General features: G+C 39.2%; 1 protein-coding gene across 3 annotated transcripts in view; it reads right to left on the reverse strand.

The window, feature by feature from the left end:
• Positions 1–24,605, reverse strand: part of IQGAP2 (IQ motif containing GTPase activating protein 2) — a 123,279-nt gene that overhangs the window by 60,114 nt on the left and 38,560 nt on the right. The window lies entirely within an intron of this gene.

A 24,605-nucleotide genomic window follows, 5' to 3' on the forward strand; every position in this document is an offset into this window, starting at 1 on the left:
TCCAAAGCATTTCCAAGAAAGATTAGTCTCTTAATCACTGGACCAGAAGTTCCTTACATTAGTGGTTTGGCCCTGTGATATTATTCTTATTTCCAGCAGCTAAATCACATTAGAAGGGCATTAAATCTGCTTGGTTCTTTGCAGTGTTGTATTTTATTTGCTTTGTCAAACTCTTGTGCTTTTAGAATGTTAATATCAATACAAATAAGAAAGATGAAGGGCAAGAATAAAGTTGAAGATATTAGTTCACTTAGCAAAGTGAACAAATAAAAAAGTGTATTACTGGCACTAAGGCAGCATCACTGTAAGCAAGACAGCATTACAAATCTAACATCACCTCCATAGGGGTGACTTCCTTTTGTTCCACTAATGCTTTGTTCTAATAATGTTCCACTTTTGCAGGACATACAAAAGTTGTTTCACTGCAGCACAGACTACCCAAATATATCCTTAGGAAAACAACACCCATAAATCCGACGCAATATCACATAGAACTGCACAAAGCAAGTGTCATTAGGAGAACTGTATTCTGCAGTATAAAAGCTGCTTTAGTGAGGAGAATCATATTCCTGATGAGTTTCCCAGCTTTATCCTGCACTTCATGTTTGCGTATTATGGACCCATGCCAAGGGTCCCAAAATGGCATTTTAGAAACTAAATAGATTTATACACTAAGGCGCCACATTTGGCATCTCCAAAAAAGACAAGGAAGAATATACATAGGTGTATTACTAGGCAAATATGATTTTTACCTGAGCCAGTTAACTTTTCCTATAGATTTTTCCTAGAATTTGACTTCTAGAAAAATAATTGTAGAGATAAGCATCAGGAGTTTGCTGAACCACAGCAGGTATTCACTATGAGCCATGGCTGACTCTGTTGTTCAATGGACCATCTCCAGAGATATGAACTGTGTCCTCCAAGCAGCATTTTGTACCTTACACTTCTAATTCTCAGTTTTCTTGTGAAAGGGTTTTTCTAACATCTTAAGTCCAGGGCACCAACATTGGAATTTTTTTGAAGAAGATACATGTGTCCACATGGAAATGCTTTTCTTCCTTACAGTACAAAAATTTACTACTTTTATATAAAACTGAGTAATTTCCTGAGCTCTAAATGAGATGTTAATCCAAAGTGAAAGCTACTCCTTGGCTTGTCAAACCTCTTGTAAAATTGTAAAATTGTTGTGGGTTTTTTTCCAGCATGGTGATAAGCCTTGAAAATTAATCTGGAACCCTCCTGTTCTAGTTAGAGAGGCTACCTAACTAGGTAGAGGTAAATGCAGCAGCCTGAGGAACAAACAGGAAACAGTATGAGGATGCAAAGAAAGCAGAAAGAAGAAAAAAATGTAACATAGAATCATAGAATACAACTGTCAAACTAATAAATCCAGATAAATATACAAGGGAATAAATACCTTTTGAAAGGAGAATGTTAGTAACTCAGTGGAAAAAAGAGGGGGAAAACTGGAGAGAACTTAGTGGAGCAGGCCTGAAAGATGCAAACTTTCTTTCCATTTATAACCAAAAATCTGTAAGTTATATCTCTAGAAAAAAAACAGGTGCCTGCAAAAGGGCAACTAACAGCATTTGGTAAGCAGTATCCAAGACTGAGAACACAGCTACAGCTGTATTACATGTAAGATATGTTTTACCAATGTCTGGAAGTTGCAGAACTTGGCTACAACAAGATCTAGTGTGAAAGGAGTTACTCTGTTTTGCACCTGTTTAATTAATCAGAGGAAGGAAAAACCTCAGTATTTCAATTAAAACCTGCTAGCATACAAACAACCTTGTAACTTTAGTTACACAAAACAGCTGGAAGATGCTATAAGTATTCTGCAGAGCCTTCTCTCCTCCAGTCTGAACAACCCCAACTCTCTCATTCTGTCCCCACAGAAGATGCACACCAGCCCCTCGATCAATTTTGCAACCCTCCCCTGGGACCTGCTGGATTAGGTCACATCTTTCCTGTGCTGGGACCCCAGAGCTGGTGCAGCACTGCACAGGTGGGCTCTCAGCAGAGCAGAGCAGAGGAGCAGAATCCCCTCCCTGGCCCTGCTGCCCACCCTGCTCTGGATGCAGCCCAGGACACGTGTGGCTCTCTGGGCTGGGAGCGCCCATGGCTGGGTCATAATGAGCTTCCAGTCAACCAGCGTATCTACAGCACTTTTCTCCCCAGTGCTTCTTGCAATTACAGAAGTTTTGTTCCCTTTAAACTGATTCAGTTAAAAGGCAATTGAAGTTTTAAACAGAAAGAAACCTTGTGAGGTTCTGCTTTTTAAGCCAGTTTGGTGAGTTTATGAAGGTTATAATGTGACATGGTACAGTCAGCAGGAGCACACTGGACTGAGAAAACTAGAAATGCTTCTACGTTGTTTTTTTTTTTAAAGTGAAACAGAGAATATCAACATGACAGCAAGGATTTATAAATACCTTTGGAGCAATTAATTTTGTTTCAAGGCTAAAGAAACAGCATTGCTTTTGGCCCACCCACTGTTTTCCTGAGCATACAGAACTGCAGGATCAACATCACCTTTAAATCTGTTACAGAAACTGTCGCCCAAAAAAGTAGTTAATATTGTTGATACACGTGATGAGGGGTCTGTAACTCAATCTTAGTATGTTTTCCTTCAGTATGAAGCTTATAGAGTAAGGCTGTTATAACTATAAAAGGTGCACATGCATTTCTACCATCCTTTTTAAACAATATAATCCCATAACTGTACTTTTAACAACTTTAACTTACTCACTGAGTTACACTATGAAAAACTTACACAATGGTGAACATGATGGTTTATTTGGTCTCATTTAAGATAAACCCAAACCCAGCTCCATGGTGGATAGACAAAAGTCAGCCTCAGGAAGCAGAGTAAAACATATAGCATCACTGAAGTTCTGGGTAGTACTGTCTAAAATTAAAAATCATTTAAACAGTCCTACAAAGTCACCCATGCCAGTTATAGTCCTACTGTTCAGACAAAACATGTATAAGCAGATATTTTCCTAAAGGTAACACGTAAGTAGAGCCCCACGTTTGATTTTCATTATACTGCAGTACTTGCCAACACACAAACAAAGGATTTGCCTTAGACAAATAACAAACCTAGATTTGATCAATGAAAATATATCTCCAAAACTTCAGTTCCAATACACAGTACTAAAGAGTCAGCCAGGACTGAGTATTGAGTAAGTATTTGCTTTGCTCAGTTTTGCTTTAACTCTTGACAATCCCTGGCAGTGCTGTTCAGCAGTGAATTTCTGGCAGGATAACAATGATGACTTCTATGCCAGACTCAAGAGCAACAAACAGCATGCCACTGACCAGGAGATCCAGTTTCCACATTTGACTATGTACAGAACAGATTTCCCATAGAGGTTGTGGAGTGTCCCTCACTGGAAATATTCAAGAAGCAGCTGGAATTCGTACTGTGCAACATGCTCTGGGACAGCCCTGCCTGAGCAGGGAAGTGGGACCAGATGACTGACTGTGGTCCCTCCCGACTTTAACCATTCTGTCATTCTGTGAAAGTAGCAGCAGTATTAGCTCAGACTGCATTTAAGAAGAAAACAAACCCTGCTGAACCTCATTCAAGACAAGGTCAAGGGAACTGGAAGCAACAGTTCTGCACTATGAACTTAACCAGTTATGAAGTTGTCATTGACAGCCTGCGTGGTCAGCAAAGCAGACCCACAGGTCAAGAGACTGGAAATGCTGGAGTCAATGTTCAGCAGAGAGGATACATTGCACAACCCACCCAAAACCCATCACATTCAGCACACATTTGTGCAGTACAATTTATACTTTTGCTGCCCTGCCCTTTATGCAACAAAATGTGGATCCAAGGGAACCAGGTTTGTACCTTGTGGGAAGCAGACCATCAAAGAAGAAAAGATGGGACTCCAGAGCCAAAGCTCAGACCACTGCCTGTTGCTGTGGAAAAGTTACAGTGAAGACAAGATAAATGTAAGTTGTGACTCATTTATAATCTCCCTTGCCCTCAACCACAGCCTTTCAACCTAGTTCAGCCCAAGTGAAACAGACTGTTGACCTTCAGAGTACGTCACCAACTTGTTCCAAAGAAAAATATATCTTTGCTAGAAAATAACACTAACCAACATCGACCCAAAGCAAAATGTTCAACTCTAGCTTTAAATGTCTGTGAAGTGGTGGAAGTGGTTTAAGTAAAAACTTTTACTTGGAGATATGTAGAAATATCTGAAGCATATGAACTCATAACTTAAAATTCTACACTTACATCTCTGGTTTCTGAATCTACAGATCTGTTAAGAAATCTCAGCTCTTAAATTTCCATTTGCTTAAAAAATATAATTTTCTTTTAGCTGCCAACATTTCCTTAAATATTATTTTTTCTATAAAAGATAGTGACGGCAGTCAAAGCAACCGAGGTGTGTTCCTTGGCTGAGTAGGGGGAGTGGTGATACTGTTGATTTGTTTATAAGGAAAGCCTGTATGTTAACTTAGGAATTTGTTCTCATAATACTGCAAGCTTTAGTATGATACATCTCCTAAACCATAAAACTGAAGAAAAGGTTATTTCACAAACAGCCACAGGCTACTTCCAGGGGAAAAGCAGGCACAGCTTCCAGCCATTTCAGGAAAATAGATACGTAAAATTTGAATACCACAGAAAAAACTATTAGTTGCATTAAAAATTGCACAACCTTGGAGGCTTGACTTTGAGGCTGAACAGAGTAGAGTGGATAGGTGAAAAAACTACTTTCTTTGCACCCTTTTCCCCCCCTCATGTTCTGATACATTCAGCATTCTTACAGATGAGAGCCTTAGCTCAAGCTGGAGCTACAGTTCTCTGATGCCAACTTACTCCTGGAATCAGACACCCTAGAAACATCAGCTTCTAAATTTGAGGCTCTAGATTCATACTCCAGAGACAGTCTCTACTGCATCTAAAGTTTACCTATACTAAGAACTTACCTTGTTTGAAAGGAATCAAACTCTGTGATTGTGGGTTACCAAAGCAGTAGCTGAAGGAAGGTGTGTGATCTAGGTCACCCCAGTCACAAGTTTTCTCATGTTACATACAAGAAGTAATGTGAAGGCTGCAACATGGACAACACCATGAATCACTTGGCTACACAAGGTCTCAGAACTGTAGCACATAAAGAAAATGTCAAATCCTTTAGTAACAGATTTTGGATAAATGTGCAGTTGCCAATTTTTTTTACACTTCCATGAGTTGATTCAAATTCAAAGCTGTGTATCTTTGAATCTCCAGCTAGTGTTAGATTTAACAGCATCTCAACTTTCTAGTCATGACTTCACCAGGAAGGATACTGACTTTCAGCAAGAGCTACACTGAAAACTATGAAACATTCATGTGTCGATTCTTAGTGTATAAATGTTAAAACAATACAGATCTCACTGCACATTTTTGCATTCAGTTGAGTTGCACATGCCAGCCTGAAGTTTGTTGCGACATTAATTTCCCTGATCAAAGCCCTTCTGATGCATTTCATATTCAATTCAATTAAGCAGAAGCTAGGAGCAGTGACGCCTTGCCTGACCTGCACAGCACACTAAACCAGCAATAAATCATATCAGCCACATTTTTCTACACCAGATTTCTGCTGCCATGACAACGCTGCCATATTTACAAAATAATCTTAAAGGTGTTATAAAATTCTAGTGCACAAGATGGCAGCACAGATACTATGTGGTGATTTAATCTGTTTTATGCCAGCCAGCCTTTATGTGGGTTAATCAGTGATTAAAGTCCACAAGGCAAGGTGCTGCTCAGGAAGCTGGCTCTGGAGCCATGACCTGGCCCCACTGCCATTGCAGGCTGCACGCACCCAGCAGCAGCCAAGTCCTGATTACTCAATGGTCTTTTGGTGGAGAAAAGATGTAGAGACTCAGCCAACATCACAGCTGACAAGAAGACATGTAACACACTGTGCATGTATTTCAGGACAGTCCTCAACCTCAGCAAACAGCAAGGCCTTGTTTTGCTTTCTTGTCTGTTTGCAGGACATTAAGATTTAGCATCGGGTATCAACCACAAACTCCAGGACTGCTATTTGAGATAATGTTGGTTGAGTGGGGGGTCAGCAAAGCCCAGGCTGATAGCCACAGGGATGCCTCATCTTTTCCCCCTGCTGTTGGCCTGGCTCCAAGCTGCCAAGGTCTGGAGAAGAAAGCTGAAGAGGCAGTAGAAAGAGCAGTGCTAGGAAGGGAGCTCACCATGGTGGTGGAGACTGATCAACCACAGCAAGTATGTGTCCTTAAGAAACCTCACCTAATTCTTCTAAGCAGAAACAACAGCACTCAACAGGTTACCTGAGCAAATGAGGTGGAATTATTAAGCCTGTGTTCAAAGGTCTCAGGAGAGGAAAAGTATCTGCTGATTGTATGGTTTGAAACCACCTTTTTTTTATGTGAAGAACTGGATTTTCATTTGAATGAAAAGGGGAAAAAAGGATGGAAGAAAGGATAGTGCTAAAAATCTCGCAAAACCTGTGCAACTAAGTTAACACAACTCATACTGACATGCATCACCCAGCTGCAGTGTCTAGACCAGTTTTAATAGCCTTCTCTTCCAACAAGCAGCAGAGACACAACAGCAGAAACACAAGTATTTCCTGTGCTAGTCTGGCAGTGGTGGCTCAGTGGCCCCTGGAAAGCATAATTTCAGACAGATGACAGATGCAAATCACTAATGAAATTTTAGGTAGTGCAGACACAAGCTCTGTAACAAGTCCCACATACAAACAAAATGTCTTCCTACAAATAAAACAGCATTTTTCTCTGAAAGGAACAGAAGATGAATTTGGCATATGAATTAATCTAAACTTACAAATCTTACAAATTTTCATGAATCTGTATATACACTGATTTGATAAACAGAAGCAGACAAAGCAATAAAAGCATTTATACAGCATAGCATTTGTATATGTGAAAATGTTGCAAAACAAGTTATTCCCCCCCAAACGTACCATGTTTGTTTTAGGAAAGCACTGCAGATTGTAGTTTAGACTTTCACATTATACTCTTGCTACATGCTACAGCAGTTTGCTTTGCTCTATTATGTCTTCTATAGCTACAATATGGTAATACTTTTTCGGACACCCTCTTATAACAGCACATAGTATTTTAGACTTAACAATTTAAAAGGTTCTGGCCTGGAATAATCTCATAGTCTTCCAAGCAATGCACTTCAGCAGAACATGCATGCCCCAGGCAAGCCTCAGAAATGCGGCAGTAAAATAACCAATGAATCCTGGAGATAGTCTTCGCACCTTCTTCACACAATAGTCCCACTAATCTTAAATTACAGTCTTTACTCAAAGCCTGCACCCTGCCATGGCAGTAATTCCTACCCAAATCCATAGAAAATAGAGCTACAGTCTCTATGAAGCACTCTAATAGTCATTTTGATGAAGCTTCTACTGAAATTAAATCACAGCTGTCCATTAGGAAACATGCTAATATGTCCATTAGGAAATATGTTAAGCCTCTCCCAAAATCCACCACATCAACAGATATGCTGTTTCTAGCAGCTGTCAAACTAGCCACACATGGAAGAATATCTAAAAACACCATCAAAGTAATACAGTAATTCTTACATCAAGATCTAGTACCATATGTGTTTGCCCCTTACCACTGCAAAGTGCCTTCCTCAGGTGTCAGAGGGATGTGCTATTACCTTTCTTTGCAGGTGAGAGAACAGGTATAAACATTACCACATGTCCACAATCATCACGCCTTTCTAAGGAAGGCAAGTGACCCAGGGAAATACTTCCTGTGTAGGTTCAACATACAAACTTTTATAGTGTGCAAGTGTTAAAGCCAAGGCTAAGATTCAAGATCAGCAACAGAAGGAGACAGTTCTGCCTGCAGACCTGCTTATTAGCAACTAAAGCAGCTGGATCAGCAGAAAACCCCCAAAGGAGGTGCAGACTGAAGACTGCATCGAGGCCACACATCGAGGCAGAGGAGGAAACCACACCTGAGCCTGGCAGGATGCAGAGTGCTGTTCTTACTCCCTGAACAGTTCAAGTCCACTGGATCACATGTGAACATTTATATTTTCCTGTCTAATATCTGACAAAGGTTAGTTTTGTGAAAGCAGCTAGCAGCAAGTCTGCAGGTACAGGAGCTGTAAAATAACCCAAGACATACATCTACTAGACAGGCAGTTGAAACTTTTAAAGAAAGGTACAGGACAGCAGCCAAATCAGAATTAAAAGCCATGCATGAGAGAACAAGATGTTAAGAGTGAAAAGACTGAAAGAGCCAGCTTGTGAAAGGCTGAACTGTTGTTCAAAGCATTTACTATTACATAAACCCTGCAAAACTGCAACAAGGAGTTTCAACTTGGTCTCATGTCAAAAAGAAACACAAGATTGAGGAACAAAGCTACAACCAAGGCATTTAGGTGAGACACAACATGCACAGCACCTTACAGTTCCCAGTTCCTGTTTACTTCTTCCCATGATTATGCAAGAAATGCTCTCCCCTCCACTTTCCATGGCTGGAGAGACAGAAGTCCCCTACCCACTTAATAACAATGTATAAAATTCTGAGAAGCACATGAACACAAATTAAGTATGCTGTAGAGGAGAAAAAGGCAAGCAGCCGTATAACAGCATTTGATAATCCATAAAGAAATGAAAACTTAAGAAATTAATGGTGTGACTTTACACTGGTAAAGAAAAGCAGCCATTCTGTAAGAGAAAGCATGAAAAATATTGAGTGCCCTGCAGCCTCACCTTTATCATCAGAACATACGCTAATAACTGCTGAACAAAACTTGGATCCTCCAGGACCACATCTTTTTCAAAGCTGCATAGTGTTTCATTCACGGACCTGAGGTAGACAGTTAGCACTGCTTTACACTAAGAGTGATAGCCAGAACTTCTATACGATACGTACATACTGGCTCTTGGTGAAGAACTGGCTGTAATTTTCCTAGTGTAAGCTGGAGTTTTTCTTGAGAATGTATAACCAAATGCTACATAAAATAGTAACTGGCATCTCAAACACATCTTTCTAGATAGCACTTAAGATACTTATTCTTTAAGAAAATGGACTGAAGGAACTAAGTGGTAAAACAAGGTTTTAGCTGTAGAACTCTAAAATAGTCACTTGGAATGAGGAATGTACTAAGGAATTATATTAATGTATTAAGGTAGCAATAGGACAGTGTGAAAGCTAAACTGTAGTCCAAAGACTAGGTTAGGCTAGAAGAAAAAAAAAGTTGATTGTAATCAACATGGTAAAAATTAAACAATGCAATTAATCATGTCATGCAACAAATGCCCAGTATCTAGTGACAGAACTTCAGTTTAAGGGTGCTGAGATCACCATACCCAACATCTGTGTACACAAGACAATCTCTTCTCCAAGAGCAAACAGTGATACACTCCTATCAGAGTACTCACCAAGTGATAAGCATCTACCATCTATGCCCTAGTATTCAAGTTACTCGAGACAGTGAGAGAGGTACAAGAAATACTTAATCAGCTAAGAGCCTTCCAGTTACCAGACAAGGTATTAGGGACTGGAAAAGCAGGCTACTGGGACACCATTTGGTTCAAAGGCCACAAACATGTCAATGGTGTATCAAGTCTGTGTTATGGAACCTAGAACCAGTTAAGGACATCCTCTCCTGCCACCACCTTGACTCCAAGTACCAGAATATATTTCCTTCTATCCTGTCAAAAAAGCAAAAAAATAAGTGTTTTGAATGGGTAAACCATCCATCAGCATCTACGTGCTGGCTGGCTCGCCTCCCCAGGCAGCCCTTGTTGTCTGGCTAGCTGGCCCAGCAACACAAGACCCACACATCCACGGCTGACCCAGGCTCTGTAACACCTTTGCCGCCACAGCCGCCACTCCAACAAGCTGTGAATGCCCCTGGATATCAGTGTCACCGTGTCAGCCAGCAGCAGGAAAGCAAAGAGGCAGGCAATTCCTTGCCAGTAGCAGCCCAAGGCAAGTGGAGCACATAGGAGCCACACAACCCCAGCCAGAATGCTATCACCATTACCCGTCACATTGTTTAATCACAAGATGCCATTTGCAAGAAAAGTCTTCTTAAACCCTATTTTGGGTGTTTGAGACTACTTATGAGAAACTACAGTGTTTTATGCAGAGTGGTAAATGTAAAACAAAGTTCTTCTTTGTTTTCTTGTTCATGCACAATGAGGAAATAAAAATGCAAGAATTTTAAAATCCAAAGGAAAAACTGACAAGTTTTAAAGGCTACTTCAGACCATTCATGGAGCTTATGCACTGTATCTCTGTTTCAAATGAGGTTTCAGCATGCTCTAACCCTCTAGCAAGCTGTTAGCTGCACACAGGCTTGCTCATTGATTTCTGTAGAAGTAATTTCTGAAAAATAAAAACTGCTGCAGAGAAGCTCAAGAGAGACTTTTTCAATCAACACAGTGCCCTATTTGGAAAGACTCCTGGTATCACCTCCAAGAGCTTTCAGGTACAGAAATTAACTTAAAAATTTCTGTATTAGAACATGGAAGTAGTTAGAGTCATTTTCATTTTGAAATCAAAGTGAATCACAGGGCAGACCCAGGCATCCTTATCAGCACTCTTTCATTAGGAAACAAATTTTTAGGCTGGTATAGCTCACTGTATTATTGTCACAAAAAGACAACAAGAAAGAAGAAACACCAAAATGGTTTACAGGAGCACTTTCTACTTTTCTTCAAAAACAGCAATAATCTCAGGGCCTCTAACTTGCAGTTAGCTAACAATTTAACACAGGCAAAAAAATTTCCTGTACCTGTGAACTTGAACCAAAAATTATTTTAAGTCAATTTACCTTGCTGCCAAGCCTATTAATGACTTAGTTACTTTGATCAAGTTAATCAGCAAACCACCACAACTTGTTAATTCTCAGCCCTCCACTGAGGCCTAAGCAATTTAGGTTGCTATTTTGACCTGTGAGTTTGCTCCCTTTCTTCCTCTGCCCATTCCTGTACACTTCATCCCAGTCAAGTACAGCACCTGCACAGCACTCTAAGCACTCTAGGAAGATACTGCTGCAGTTACACCCAGAAGCCACCACAAAAAGTGGATCCTCACTTTCCCCTATATTTCATAGAGCATGTTTTTGTATGTTTTTGGTAGGACTCGTGTATACTGAGCTACTGGCAGCTGCAACCTGCAGTCTGACCACCACAGGCAGTAAGAAGACTGATCTAAGAGGGCAGTGATGCTACTGGCTCTCATGACAATCTCTCTTTCAGTGTCCATCAGCCAGGCTGCACTGTGGCCAGCAAGGCAGCAGTGCAGGGTGTGAGGACACCAGTCACACACCAGTGCTGGGAAAACAACTGCCACAGGGGAGAGGAAGAGAAATGCAACCGTCACCATGCCAAACAGTTCCTGTCAACAAGAGAAATGGACAGGAAGAGCCAACCACAGTAGAAACTAGATAAGGAAGAGTCACAGGATGAACACGAGGACAGAAAGATCTACAGTAGGAAAGAAAAAGCCTGATAAACAATGATGACTGAGGTTTTAAAGGGGTGTGGAGGTTTCTGTACCTTACCCAGGTCAAGAACAAGATGCAGCTGTGCCCCAGAAAAAATAAGACTTGCCAAACTCTAAGGAATACATGAGATCCTTACCCTCCCATCAACTCAATTATCAGACATCTGAACATGAGCACTGGAAAAGATGCTTAATCAGGGGCAGGAAATTGCCTGGTGATCACAGCAGATTTGGCAGCAATAGTGAATACAGTGAATCTAAAGTTTCAAGAAACTTACAAAAAGAAGGAAGATCTCAAATGAGAGTATTAGTATAACTGTGCCCCAACAGATGCAAAATGAAACTGAAGGAATACGAAGTTCTGACACAGAGCACCTTCATACCTAGATCTTCAAAAAGATTTTAAAAGTATGTCTTGCAGAACTTCTGCACATTTACTTTGAAATCCAGTCAAATACTTAAACAGCATATTTACTTCAGCTTTTCATATAAAATTCAATATAGTCAAACTGTCTCCATACTCTTCTTCCACAGGAGAACTAATATGTATATCCAAAGAAACTTAACAGCCCAGTTGCTCTTCATTTAGAACACGAGAGTTACACTCTTTGATTTCAGTAGTGCAAGTGTTCTTGCAATGAAGTGAAAAGCCCTGCAGAAGTTCCATGTTCACCAAAGAAGATATTTGCTATGCAGAGGGGCAAATTGTTTTTCTCTAAGTGGGCTGCAAAAATACACAAAGACCCTCTCAACTTTCATCTATTTCAGATGGGAAAAAAGTGAACAAGCATAGTCCTCTTGCCCTTTTTGTTCCCTCATAACATTGTCAGCCACTAGAACTTCATCTGCTTCTAGTACCAGCTTCTAGTACAAGCAGGAGGCATTTGTGCAGGCAGCCATTTTCAAGTTCCTTAGACTGGTATCATGTTTTCATTACCACACTTCAATAAGGGAGTTTCTCCAAAGTGGAAAAGCAGAATTCCACCTAGTTGCCAAGTAATACCTTGTCCCATTTCCCACAACATGAAGTTCTCAAATAGGCCAAATCTTTGCATTCATCTACTTTCAACGTGCTTTTTTATCAGGAGGCTGGAGGTTTATCCAAATGTTTAATGTCCAGTCCCTTAAAATTCAAAAACTGTGTTCAGGAGATACCTGCATATCCTTCCTTGCAATGCTGCCACCACAGCACTGCACACAGGGTAAGCCCTATTCAGACTATGCACTAGCATGCTAAATGCTTTGTTTAAAAAAGAAAATAATCAAAACCACATTTCAGCTGTTATGTGTCTGGCAGAAGTAGGCTTCTCATGGAGGGGATGGACAATCCTTTATACTGAAGAAAATAAACACAGTACTACTGAATTCTATCATATAATCTGTAAATCCAGTACCTAAGTGGGAAGAATGTTTATAGATACACACATAAAGATATCTAAAGAATTTTGATGCCAGCATAAAAGTATCTGGGGGAATGGCAGTCTGGAAAAAGAAGTGCAGAAAAGCATTCAAGAGCTGAGCAAACTCCAGTGTTGCCCACCCAGTGACTCAACATCTGACCAAGCACTCTCCCTATTGCTATAGGGCACCATGGCTGGAGAAGAACATGAAAGTAAAAAAAAAAAAGCATGCATCCAGCCTAATGAGCTAAATGGGATGCCCAGCCTCTACCTGAGCAGCAAGTTCAATCAGCTCATTTGGTAGCTACAGGAAATAAAAATGTTTAACAGCAACTGCTTTTCCACTAATCATCTTACATATTATGTTGCCATTAAAAAAAAAGTATTATATTCATGCACAGTAACAGACAGTGAATATGTCTTTGAAAGAAACACTAGACTAATTCACAGCAAGTACATAATCTTTACTTCTCTTATTCCTATGAAAAATAGTGGAATATGCCCAGCATGCAGATGGCATGAAGTCCTAATTTAAAGATATCTCCTTCTTTCAAACAAAGAGCTGGAAATTATTCTCTTCTATATATCAGCACAAAAGAACTTTGTCTTCACTATGGCTCGCCAAGGAAAGAGTGTAAGAATTTATTCTTCAGAAATAAGGTTTTTTCCCTTGCCAATTGATTTACAAACATGGTAAGTAAAAGATAAGCTGTCTTTTAAATATCACTCTGGCAGATGTAGTTCTAAACAGCTTGTTAACAAAATCCTGAGCAACTTAATTCTACTTTTATAAATGTATATGTTATTCCTGAATTATAGCACACTCCTTTCACACAGCTTACTTTACATAAACACTGCCTCTCTGCTCCATTCTGGTTTGCTTTGGAAAAAAACCCCTACTGCTACTGCAGCATACCACATCTCTGGGTAAAGCATTTGCAACAACTGAATAGAGAAACACCAACTATATGAAACAGGAGAGTCAAGAAAACTCTAGATTAAGAGGGAGATTAAACTCAGATTTTTTTTTTTTTCAGAAAGTTTTCAGGTTTTTTTCATGCATTGCATTTTTGAACTAATTTCAGTATATATGTATTCTATTACTGATTGTATTTACATGCAAACAGCAAACTCCCAATCTCTCTCATGTTTATTAAGGTTAATTAGATTTTCCTATATGCAAATTTTTAGATAATTTGGGGCTCACAGTCAAACATAAACTTTACATAGATTTTTATTTTTTAATTTAAGATATTTGCTTACTTGAGAGAGAGCACCATACATTAGAGTATTCACTGCATAGCAATAACCACACAACTGCCTTTACTTTTAGGAGTCTAGCTAGAAAATTACAGTGAGGAAAAATTAAAACACTGTCTTTATATTGCAAATTACCACCATTCAATGGTGGCAAGAACTCAAAATTTGCCTTTGTGTTATATCAGTTTCTGTTATATAGATGAAATAGCAGTATGCTGTGTAAGAACAAAAACTAACCAGGACACAGCTGTAGCTCTTCATTTCAAGGAAGAACTTTCAGTCTCTCCTTGGTGCTCTCTGTCAAAGGGACCTAATTTTCTATGACAAAATACCTGCACAAGAAAACTTAATTCTAATTTTCAGTAATTGCTAGTGCCTTCCTCTTGCATCTTCTCAAAAAGCTAGAAGAGGTGATTTTTTGTTGTCTTGGTTTGTTTCTTCTAGAAAAATTTCATCTCAGTGTATTCTACTTTAATATGAATAAAAGTAAATTGATATTATTGTAGCAACTTTTATATTATTTGTATGTAGGCTCACAGGAATGTGCATCAGGCTGCCCAGCAGTCCACCAGCAACTCAGTTTTGAATTCACAAATCTTATCACCTTGATACTCATATCTAAGCACTGGGATTGTTTCAGCTCTGTTCAATGCATGCGAGTTTGCATGGCCAGAGTTTTCCAAGAGCAGAATGTCCATGTCAAGGGAAAGCAGAATGCTCAAAAACATCTAGAAATACTGAAGCAATGTGGATCCAAGTCTAGGTGGGGGCTTGAAATATTTAAACAACAAGAGGAATGCATTGCAACCCCTTTTAATTTTGCATACATATTATCAGGTCTGTACTTAGCTCTCCTAATGGAGATTAATATTGGATTTATGCTTTGTTTGGGATTTTTACATCTATGTAAACCAAGCGCCATGGTTATATCTTTGGCAATGCATTCATGACATATGAAGAGCAGTTATTTGAACCAGGATGAACAATATCCAATGTTCAATGTTCTCTAGTTATAGGCTGGTGGGAGCATAATCTCTTTTGATAATACCTGTCACCTCAATGCCTGAATGGAAATTCCGCTCCATAAGTGGAGGGCAGCCAGATCATGAGCTCTTCTAACTCCTTGTAAGCTACAAGTCCAAGATATGATATAGGTTAGGGACAATTGAAAGGCAAAGATCTTTCTGAATCAGTTTTAAATTATGAAAAATTTGACTTAAATGATGTATTTAATGGTCTTACCAGGAACATCTGTTGGTATTCTGGTTGCAATAATCAGGAGCAGAAGAAGCAGTAAGGCAAACTGCTCTAAGGGACAGAACCAGTACTATATCACATAGGGAAACAAAGTGCATAGGCTGAACATCTAGACTTATCTTGCTTAGTGTTGTACTTTAGTACAGGTGGATCAGTTTACATGCCAGGTTTTATTCACTGTTTGGTTTTAACACAGAACACAGAGACAGAAATTAAGTAATAAGAAACATGCTGCTCAGTTCATTTATCTTGGGAATACACTTTGTACAATATTCCAGGCCAGGGTCAGACATCTGAAAACATGATGGTTAGTAGCAAGTTAAATTCCACATACATTCCCAAACCAGCAGAACTCAAATTGATACATCTGCCAGAAACAGGAGAGGAACAGAACAAAAAACTAGTGTTAGAAGACTGTCAATTTTCCTACAAAATCATATGTGTTGCCCTCTTTTGCCTTTGCCAGTTCACAAAGGAAAAGCCTTTGACCCTGGTCTTACTTAATGCATCAGAATGCCCCAAGCTGCTGTGACAAAGGACTCCTGAGTGCTTTGTCACAGCAAGTGACACAGTGAGCAAGGGTTCCCCAGTGCAATCCTGCTCCAGGTCCCATATAGCACAATGACCACAAACAGGAAATGTTTGTTTTTTGGACCATGTGGTGTGGGGGCAAAGGGGACACAAAGTAGTATCTCATGTCAATACAGAAGATGTTAACATCTTAAATTCTGTCAACCTACTTAAGTGAGGCTAAGGATATAATATCAAGTTTGCTTTATGGCACAGATAGCTAGCCACTGGACAAATTAATGTGCTTCTCCTGCTTCTCTTTCTCTACTGCACTCTTGTCTGCATTTTCAATTTTGGCCACATCTGTGCCCTAGGGATAGTGGGGAGAGTACAACCAGGGAACTGATCCTGCTGAGAACTAATTCAACAACACAAGATTAATATGTTTTGACCAACTCAATTCCCTGATCTGACACCGCTTGGCTGTGTGAACTATTGCTGGCACAAGACAAACAGCAGGAGAACAGGATTACCCACTCTCTGGTAATCAGAAAACACAGTTCAAGAAACACTGAAGCTTTTCTTTATGCCTTTTACACTACTCCTGTATTTAATAAGCACACACACAATTATACAGATTTCAAAATTGAGATATGCATCTGAAATGCAGCTATTTCCTTTCTGTAGTTGTCAGCCTAATTTCTAAATAGTCTTTGGTTTGTACGTGGGATACTACAGTATCCAGATGACATCATTTTCTGGCAACTCTGGCAGGCTTAGCCTATGAGTCACTTTGCAAAATGTGGGGAGAGCCTAGCTAGGGAAGTACACAATTCAAAGGTTTCTATTGTTCTAGTTGACCATGGGGTCCACACAAGTTCAGCCAATGCTCAGAAAAAGAACAGCTATACAGAAAAAGCAGCTATAAATGAAAAGCAGCACCTTAGAGGAAAGATCAGGCAAACACAATTCTACAGTCCCAAACACCAGAGTTACACTATCACATACTTGCATGGATTGGTTTATTAATGGGCAGGTATGCAAACACACACTGAGGTACAACTTTATCTGCTTTTTCCAGCTGAGCATTTCCACAGCTGTAAGCAGCAGTTTCACTAACCCTGTTCACAAGTCAAGGCTACAGGACTACAAGGCTTCTCTACTCAACCCTGTCCAACACTCCAGTTAATCTGAGAAATAGATGGAAAGAGACACAGAAGACTATGGAAACAATTTCTCATTACAGACTGTCTTGAGGAATAATGCTAATTATCATGGAAGTGTTTCCAGTTCTTCACTGAATCCAGACACTTATCCACCCTAAGAAGAATGTTTCCTCTTTAGTCACTAATTGGATCTTGTTTGTAAAGCCAATCTTTGTTTCTAAGTCTGTCACAGTTTGGGAACAAGGTTGCTTTAGGGGCAGAAGATTTAAATGACTATCCACAGCTGACAGAGACAGTAGAAATATTGTCCACAGATAAAAGCATGATACACATTAACATACATTACTTTCCTTTTAGCTTTTATTTTGTAGCTTGGGTAGGATCTAACACTAATATCTCTTTTCAAGGTGTATTGGAAATATTTCACCTACGACAATTGGAGAGTCTCATTTCAAGTGTTTTCTAACCAAAAGGGCTGTCTGCACATCGAATGACAGATTAATTGCTTAAAGAGATATGTACTCCAAGAAAGAGCAAGCACTGCTTATTGAAGGCAGTGGTGCATACAGGAACAAGATACAGGTTTGCTGTACCAATGTTTCCTTGGTTCATTAACCATTTCTCCCCTCCCAGATAATGGTGTTAGCTAAAAATAATCAAAATGCTGTGACTGAGTTTGTGATGTGTGTACATCATCTTTGTGTGACACTGAAAACGGACTTCTTCCAGATTTTTCTACCCCAGGTCCCTAAAGTAATTATAACAGTTTAAAAGTAACCATAATTTGATGGCTTATATCCAACTGAAGTAATTTTGATGTGTTTCTGCATTTCATGACATTAAAAAATGAACACAACTACCATTAAAAAGCCATCCTCATGTTATTGTCTAGTGCTCTCTACTTTTTTTCTTAAGTGATCTTTGACTTCAGTTTTCTGACCTCTAGTCAAGGAAAGGCCAATGATACACCATATTCTCTGAATTCTAGCAGAGACCATGGCATCCTGAAGTATTTTGCACTCCAGCTGTGGAGGATGCTAACTTCTCCCAGCAGAGCACTGGATGAATTTTCAGACACAGGTACCAGATGGCCTCCACAGGCCAAGAAATCCTCAGCAGTAAAAAGATACAGAGCAAAGCTGTTGTTAAGCCAGCTCTGCCCTGTCTCATCTTCACCCTTCCCCAAGTCATCATTCAAACACTCCCAACCTCTCCCCTCAACTGCAGCTGTACTTCTGATAGAAGAGCAGCTGAAGAGCTTTCACTTTTAGAGCTGTGTAAAAGAGAAAAGTAATGCAGCACCACTCTGCAGAATTGCAAAGCTGACAGGTGACAAAGGACCAGCAGCCCAACACCCCCCACTGGCTACCACCATTACATTTATTCACTGAAAGCACATATTTTCATGATGATTTGTGGCTTGTATCAAGTTCAACTACCAAAACAATTCCTCAGCTTAACCCTTTTTTTTGCTACAGTTATGGAAAGCTACATCAGCAGTATATTTCTCCTGAAAAGCAGTCACAAAGAAGACTCTCCAAGCTAAGCTATTATGTATTTGTGTAATTTTAAAGTTCTGTTTTTAAATGTTAGAAAAATTATTCCATCCAACCATGAGGGTCAACTTTCATGCAGAAATGAAATGGACTTATCAATACAGAGGTTGTCTTTTAGCAGAAAAGTATATGAGGATTACTGAATATTGATAATTTTAATGCCAGGAAATCCTACTGGTTCCTGAATTCTATATCAAATTATTAAAAGCAAAATGCTTCAAGACAGAAAATTAGTATTTGTTTCCGATCTGATTTCTAAAATAAAAGACCATACTTTCAGCTATACCAAATACAATAAAATTGCATGGAGGGCTGAAAGCAGTTTAGATTGACCTTATCTCAAAAAAGATGGAAAAATGTGTCTTTCTCTGCACCTGTGAAAACAAGGGGAGAGTACGGCTTTCAAAGTAGTGGAAGAATGGCTCTAATTCCTGTGCTCAGTGAATTTGGATGCAGCAATCACTCCTGCTCTTATTATGCAGAACAGCTCTTTGATTAAAGAACAATTTGCCCAGGATTTGACTGTCAGGGGGAGGAGCAGTAACCAATGTTACTAAGTGAGTCAAGTCAAGTCAGTCAAATCTATCATACCCACAAGCAAATTTAAACCACTAGGTAAAATCACAGTATTTCTGATGGAAAACCTGGATTTCTAAAAAAGCTAGTCAACAGCACCATTTTGGGTTTTATCAATCAGAATAAAATATTGCAGGTCTGGATGCACTATCTGTGCTTACTCTCTGTTGTTAAGTACTTCAAATCAAACTGGCCAGATCTGCCTGCTTTGTAAAATATTCTCCAAATACTTACAAAAGACTTATCAACTACATTTGAAATAGTTATTTTTACGACCAGGTTCTCAGCCATTTATATGAGCAAGTATCTTAATTTCATGCTGCTTTTAAACCACTCTCTGAGAAGCATTTATTGTCATAAGTGTGTTGGGCTTTACAGAGCAAGTGCAAGTTTCCTCTTGCCAACAGAAGACTCCAAGCAAATAGTTTGACAATTTCAGTCCTGCATCTAAAAGTTTACCTGAATATGAGAAACATATGAGAGAAAATAAACTGAAGTGACAGTTACACAGGCTAGACAACAGATCCATAGCTCCATACTTTATTTCCCAGCATATTCAACAAAGAGGTACAAATAAGCTTATTAATTAATCTCATAATACTCTGAGGTTTCATTGAGTCTCAGTTTCTCAGAAGTTGCAAATTATTTTAAGTATGTAATTTCTCTGTACTACCAACTTCAGAGGGAGTAACCAGAGCTGGAAGAAATGTGACAGGTTTGTAATAAGCTTCTGTTCTGAATACCATTAGACCTAAAATTTAGGTACAAGACATCATGCTTCTTAGCACACAAACAGTCTTGGACACTATTCAAGAGGCTGTAACAGAGCACAGTCATTTATTCCAGTAGTTGCACTGTGGGAAAGCACAGATGTGTGCAGATGGTGCACAAGAAAAGCAGCATTCCCAAGGACTGAAGGCTCAAAATTATTTGGTTCCTTCAAAAGAAATCGAAACACAGCACGTAGAATCGTGTCAGGCTGAAATCCAATTAATACTTGTTTTATTAATTCATCTAGACATTTTTCTATGCATTTATATGGAATGTATGAAGGACTAAGAGGGACTAGTCTAATTATCTTTAGCAGAGCTAAGCTGCTGCTCAATTTTTTTTATACTAATCTACAAATGAAAGCTTTGTTGAAATCAAAGGCTGTCACTAAATTATGGGTCATTACCCCAGCATCTTAAAGATGTACATGCCTACTCTTTGTCAGAGAGATCAGCATATTTTATGAAGAGGTGCAGGTCTTTTTCACCTGATTTGAATATTTGTTATATGTATGGTCCTCTGTGCATCTCCTCTACAAACTGATGCAATGCCATGAGTCTGAGGACAGTGGTACTCATTGCCTTCTAAAAACTTTTTACTCTGCTTCCAAGGCACAGATCACCGGAGCTGATACATTATTGTGTAATTGAAGCAAAGTCTACATTTTTGCCTGAATTCTTAACCTAGGGTTTATAGGCCATATCTGAATCACTAACAAAAAAAGAAAATGGCATCATGTACACTGTGTCTGAAGTTGACCATCTGACACAGCAGGTTAGATGCTACAGATGTGTGATCCCTCCACCTCCAGCACTGAGAGCAAGGACAGAAAGACTGTGTGTCTTTATCACTGCCCTTTCAAGTGACAAACACCCTGCCATGCAAAGATTGTTTTCCAGTAGAATGGTTCAACACTCTCATTAAATATGTATATTGTTTTTTCATGCTTCATCTCTATTTAAACCCATTTTTTTATCCAAGTGGTATTTAATTACATTCTGGATGGAGATAATTTCAAAACAACAAGAGTAATTCTTTTAAGAACTCAAAGTCGATGCTTTTGAATAATTTATGATTTAAAAGGAGAATATGGGTGTCTTTTTGGCTGACTTTAACAGCTCTGACACCACATCTTCATGATAAATTTTCATCTGGTCAGTAGTGCTCAACAGAGGTCTTCTTTGATATATCCGTTTCAAAGGAAATAAATCTTGCACAGAGAAGAACTTGGCAATTGTCTCTAACTGAGGGTAAAGCAAAGTAAAGCAACAAAACCTAATTCAGTCTGACCCAGAAACAGGCTACTTCTACAACTGCTGGAATTTCTCCAGATCTCCACAAGTACCTTCATGGAAGCCACAGTAACCTCAAACAAGTGGTTAATACCTAGACAGCAACCTTGGCATACAGCAAAAAAGTTGTTTTCATAAAGTTTCATTATAGTTCTTCCATGTGTTATAATCAGCCTTTGCCTCACTACTGTCTAGTAATCCCCACTGAGGTCCACTGTAACAGGGTTCCCCAGTAAAGGGAAAGCCAAATATCTCCTTTAATTTTTTGATATAACTTTTTGGCCTGACCCAGGAGTCAGTTGCTCACACATCACATGATGTGTTTATCCAGCTGTGTGCTGAATATTTTCTCCACAAGGATGCTGCAAGAGACAGTATCAAAATCTCTCCTGAAATCCAAAAAGATCACATCAAATGGCTTCCCCTGATCAGCTAGGTGGGTTACCTTGTCATGAAAAGAGATCAGGTTTGATAAGCCAGGCTTTTCTTTCACGAAGCCATGCTGGCTGTGACAGGTGACTGTGTTGTCTTTCAGGTGTTTGTCAAAACATCCCAGAATAATCTTATCCAGGAATTCACCAGGCATTGAACTGAGACTGGCAGACCTACAGTTACCAGAGTTGTCCTCCTTACCTTTTCTAAAAACTGGGACAACTTCATCAGCTTCCAGTCAGCTGGAACTTCCAAGGCCCCTCAATCATCAAGTGAGGTTTTGCAATGAACTCATCCAGCTCTTTGAGGATTCTTGGATTAATTCCATCAGGACACAAAGATTTTTGGGAATCCAGCTGTAGCAGCAGATCCCCAACTCCACATATTCTATAACTCCGAGAAATAACTCTTGCAAATAAGACTAATTAGGCCATGAGTACTGGATGTACACATTTCCTACTTAATTGTATGATGTCTAATCAGCAACTCTGTGATGGGTACATTGACTTAAGCAAGTGTGCTCCTATGGGGAGAACCAGACGAGACCACAACCTAAAATAATTGAATGCTAATTTGATTTCTAGATGCAATGAAAGCCACAGCCAGCACTATTTGTCCACACTGCCCAACACACTGGCTGTATTGCTACTTGCCTTTCTTACATCAAATGCTAAAATGAAATACCAAGTAAACTGCAAGAGCTTCCAAATTCAATGGTAACAGGCAATCATTGTTCTAATGCCTGGAAATTGTGGAATGAAGATTAACAATGATAAACATCTGGCTACCATCAAATCATTCTTTGAGCATCAGAGAAGAGCATTAGCTGAACCAAAAGTATCTAGTGTTTCTACCTTCATGCACACCAAATGCAAAAATCTTTGCCAGAAAAAACTATCTGCACTGCACATAATAACAAACAGCTGTTCTGAAGCCTAACCAAGTCTCTTTTCCAGTGAAAAAAAAATGTGTCAGCCAGCAAGGAGCACAGCACAGGAGCTGCAGCTGGGGCACTGCAGCCACGTTCTCTACCAGTGCCCAGTTGCTGAATCCTAGAGGAGAAAATCTCTTCCAGGTTACATCATACCTGCCACAGTTTGCTTTGAAAGAGGATGAAAGCTATTCAGGTCAGGAAGGCTTAGTTTGTAGTAATCATGACTTGCATGAAAAAGAAACCTTCCAGAAACAGACTACACCAAGGTGTAGACACATGCTTATTAATAAACAAACCAAATGGTTAGGTGACTTACTTTGACAAATTTTGCACCTCTTAAGCCAAGAACATTAAATATGAATCAACTGATTCATATCTGATTTCTATGTCATTATGCTTGTTCTTATGTAAAAAGCAGCATTCTTGAGCTGATAGCATTCTGTTATGGGGTAGGATAGCTTAAAAGGACAAATATTCTACAATGATTCCTTTCAAGCACAGCATACTGGCAAACTTCCATCACTTGCAAACAAGAAGTTTGACCTGAGGGCATGAACTTCTATAGAATTTAAGATCACATTAAAATACATAGTTACAGCTTCTCATTACAGCACAAAATTTACAATGTGAATGCAACGTAAAAGTATAACCTAGTTGATGAGCATGCAGACAAATTGGTACAGTATTTTAATAATTTACTGTCTTTGCAAAACCAGGGAGATGATTCTAAATAATTTTTGCTTCTGATGTTCAAAATAAAGAAAGACACACACCTGTTTGGGGCAAAGAAGGGGATGACAATAAACGGTGGGAGCCTATTTGGCAGTCATAGGCAGGAAGCAAGTCTCTCAAGTGTCCCAAAAGCAAAGACTGAGGAAGATGGAGTAGTGGGAAGAAATTAGATTGACTGTAAGAGAATTGAAAAAAGGGAACCAGAAGAAAACTCCACTTTTTTTTTTAACCAAAGTGAAGGAGGCAGAACAGGAGTTGTAACTTATAATGAGGTTTGGACTTTTGTAGTTTTTGGTTTCGCCCTCCTCCCCTTCAATAAATAGAAAGATGCTAATTAGGTTTCATCTAGGATTGCCAACAAGATCTGCTGAAAAATACAAGAACTCATCCTCACAGCCAATGTCCTTCTTTTTAAAAAGATCCTTCCCTGACCACGCTTTAATTTTCATGCTTGCCATTAGCTAACAAGCAGCTTTTAAAATATTGCTCAGACTACACAAATAGTCAAGGATTTTCAGCTTGCTTTAGATCAGGCACACACCCATTTGCAGCACGTGTGAAAGTAGCAAGAGAAAGCATTTGATGCAGGGATACATCAGGTAGTGCTGTACAGATGAGTAAACATGCATCAGTCAGTAAGTAGCAAGCAAGAAACAAATCATTGGAATTTTAATATTTCTTAAATGAAAGCATAGAAAAATATAAACTTCATAAAGAAGTACTCAGTATTCCTGAACAGATTATATTTCTCCTTCTGGTAAGAATAACTGGTATAAATCAAATTACAGATCCTATGTTTTGCTCAGGAAACACTCCTCAAGTTTGCACAGGATACATGTCCGGTAAGCCAAATGTTTGAAGTTTTCTTCCCATGCAAAGTCAAAAGAAGAAAGGACAGAAACAGGGGACAATATTTAGAACTTAAGTTTCATATTCACTTCTCACAAATGACAAACAGCAAACCAAGACCTGATTCAAAATTAAGTGGGAAGCAGTGAGTGATCATGTAAAACTGACCTAGAGAATACATCACATGAGCCTTTGTCTGGATGAATTTTCTTTTTAGACAGTTCACAGATTTAACCAGGTCAGTACAAAATGTTCAGCAAGAAGACGCCATTCATCCCAAGAATTATCCTCATGCCTAGTCTGGATGGCTCCTTAAGTTTTGTCATCTCCCCCCATTCCCAAACTATTTCATTGGTTTGATGTATTTTATTTGT

Source organism: Lonchura striata, chromosome Z (genome assembly GCF_046129695.1).
Source record: "Lonchura striata isolate bLonStr1 chromosome Z, bLonStr1.mat, whole genome shotgun sequence".
In the NCBI taxonomy this organism is placed as follows: Eukaryota; Metazoa; Chordata; class Aves; order Passeriformes; family Estrildidae; genus Lonchura; species Lonchura striata.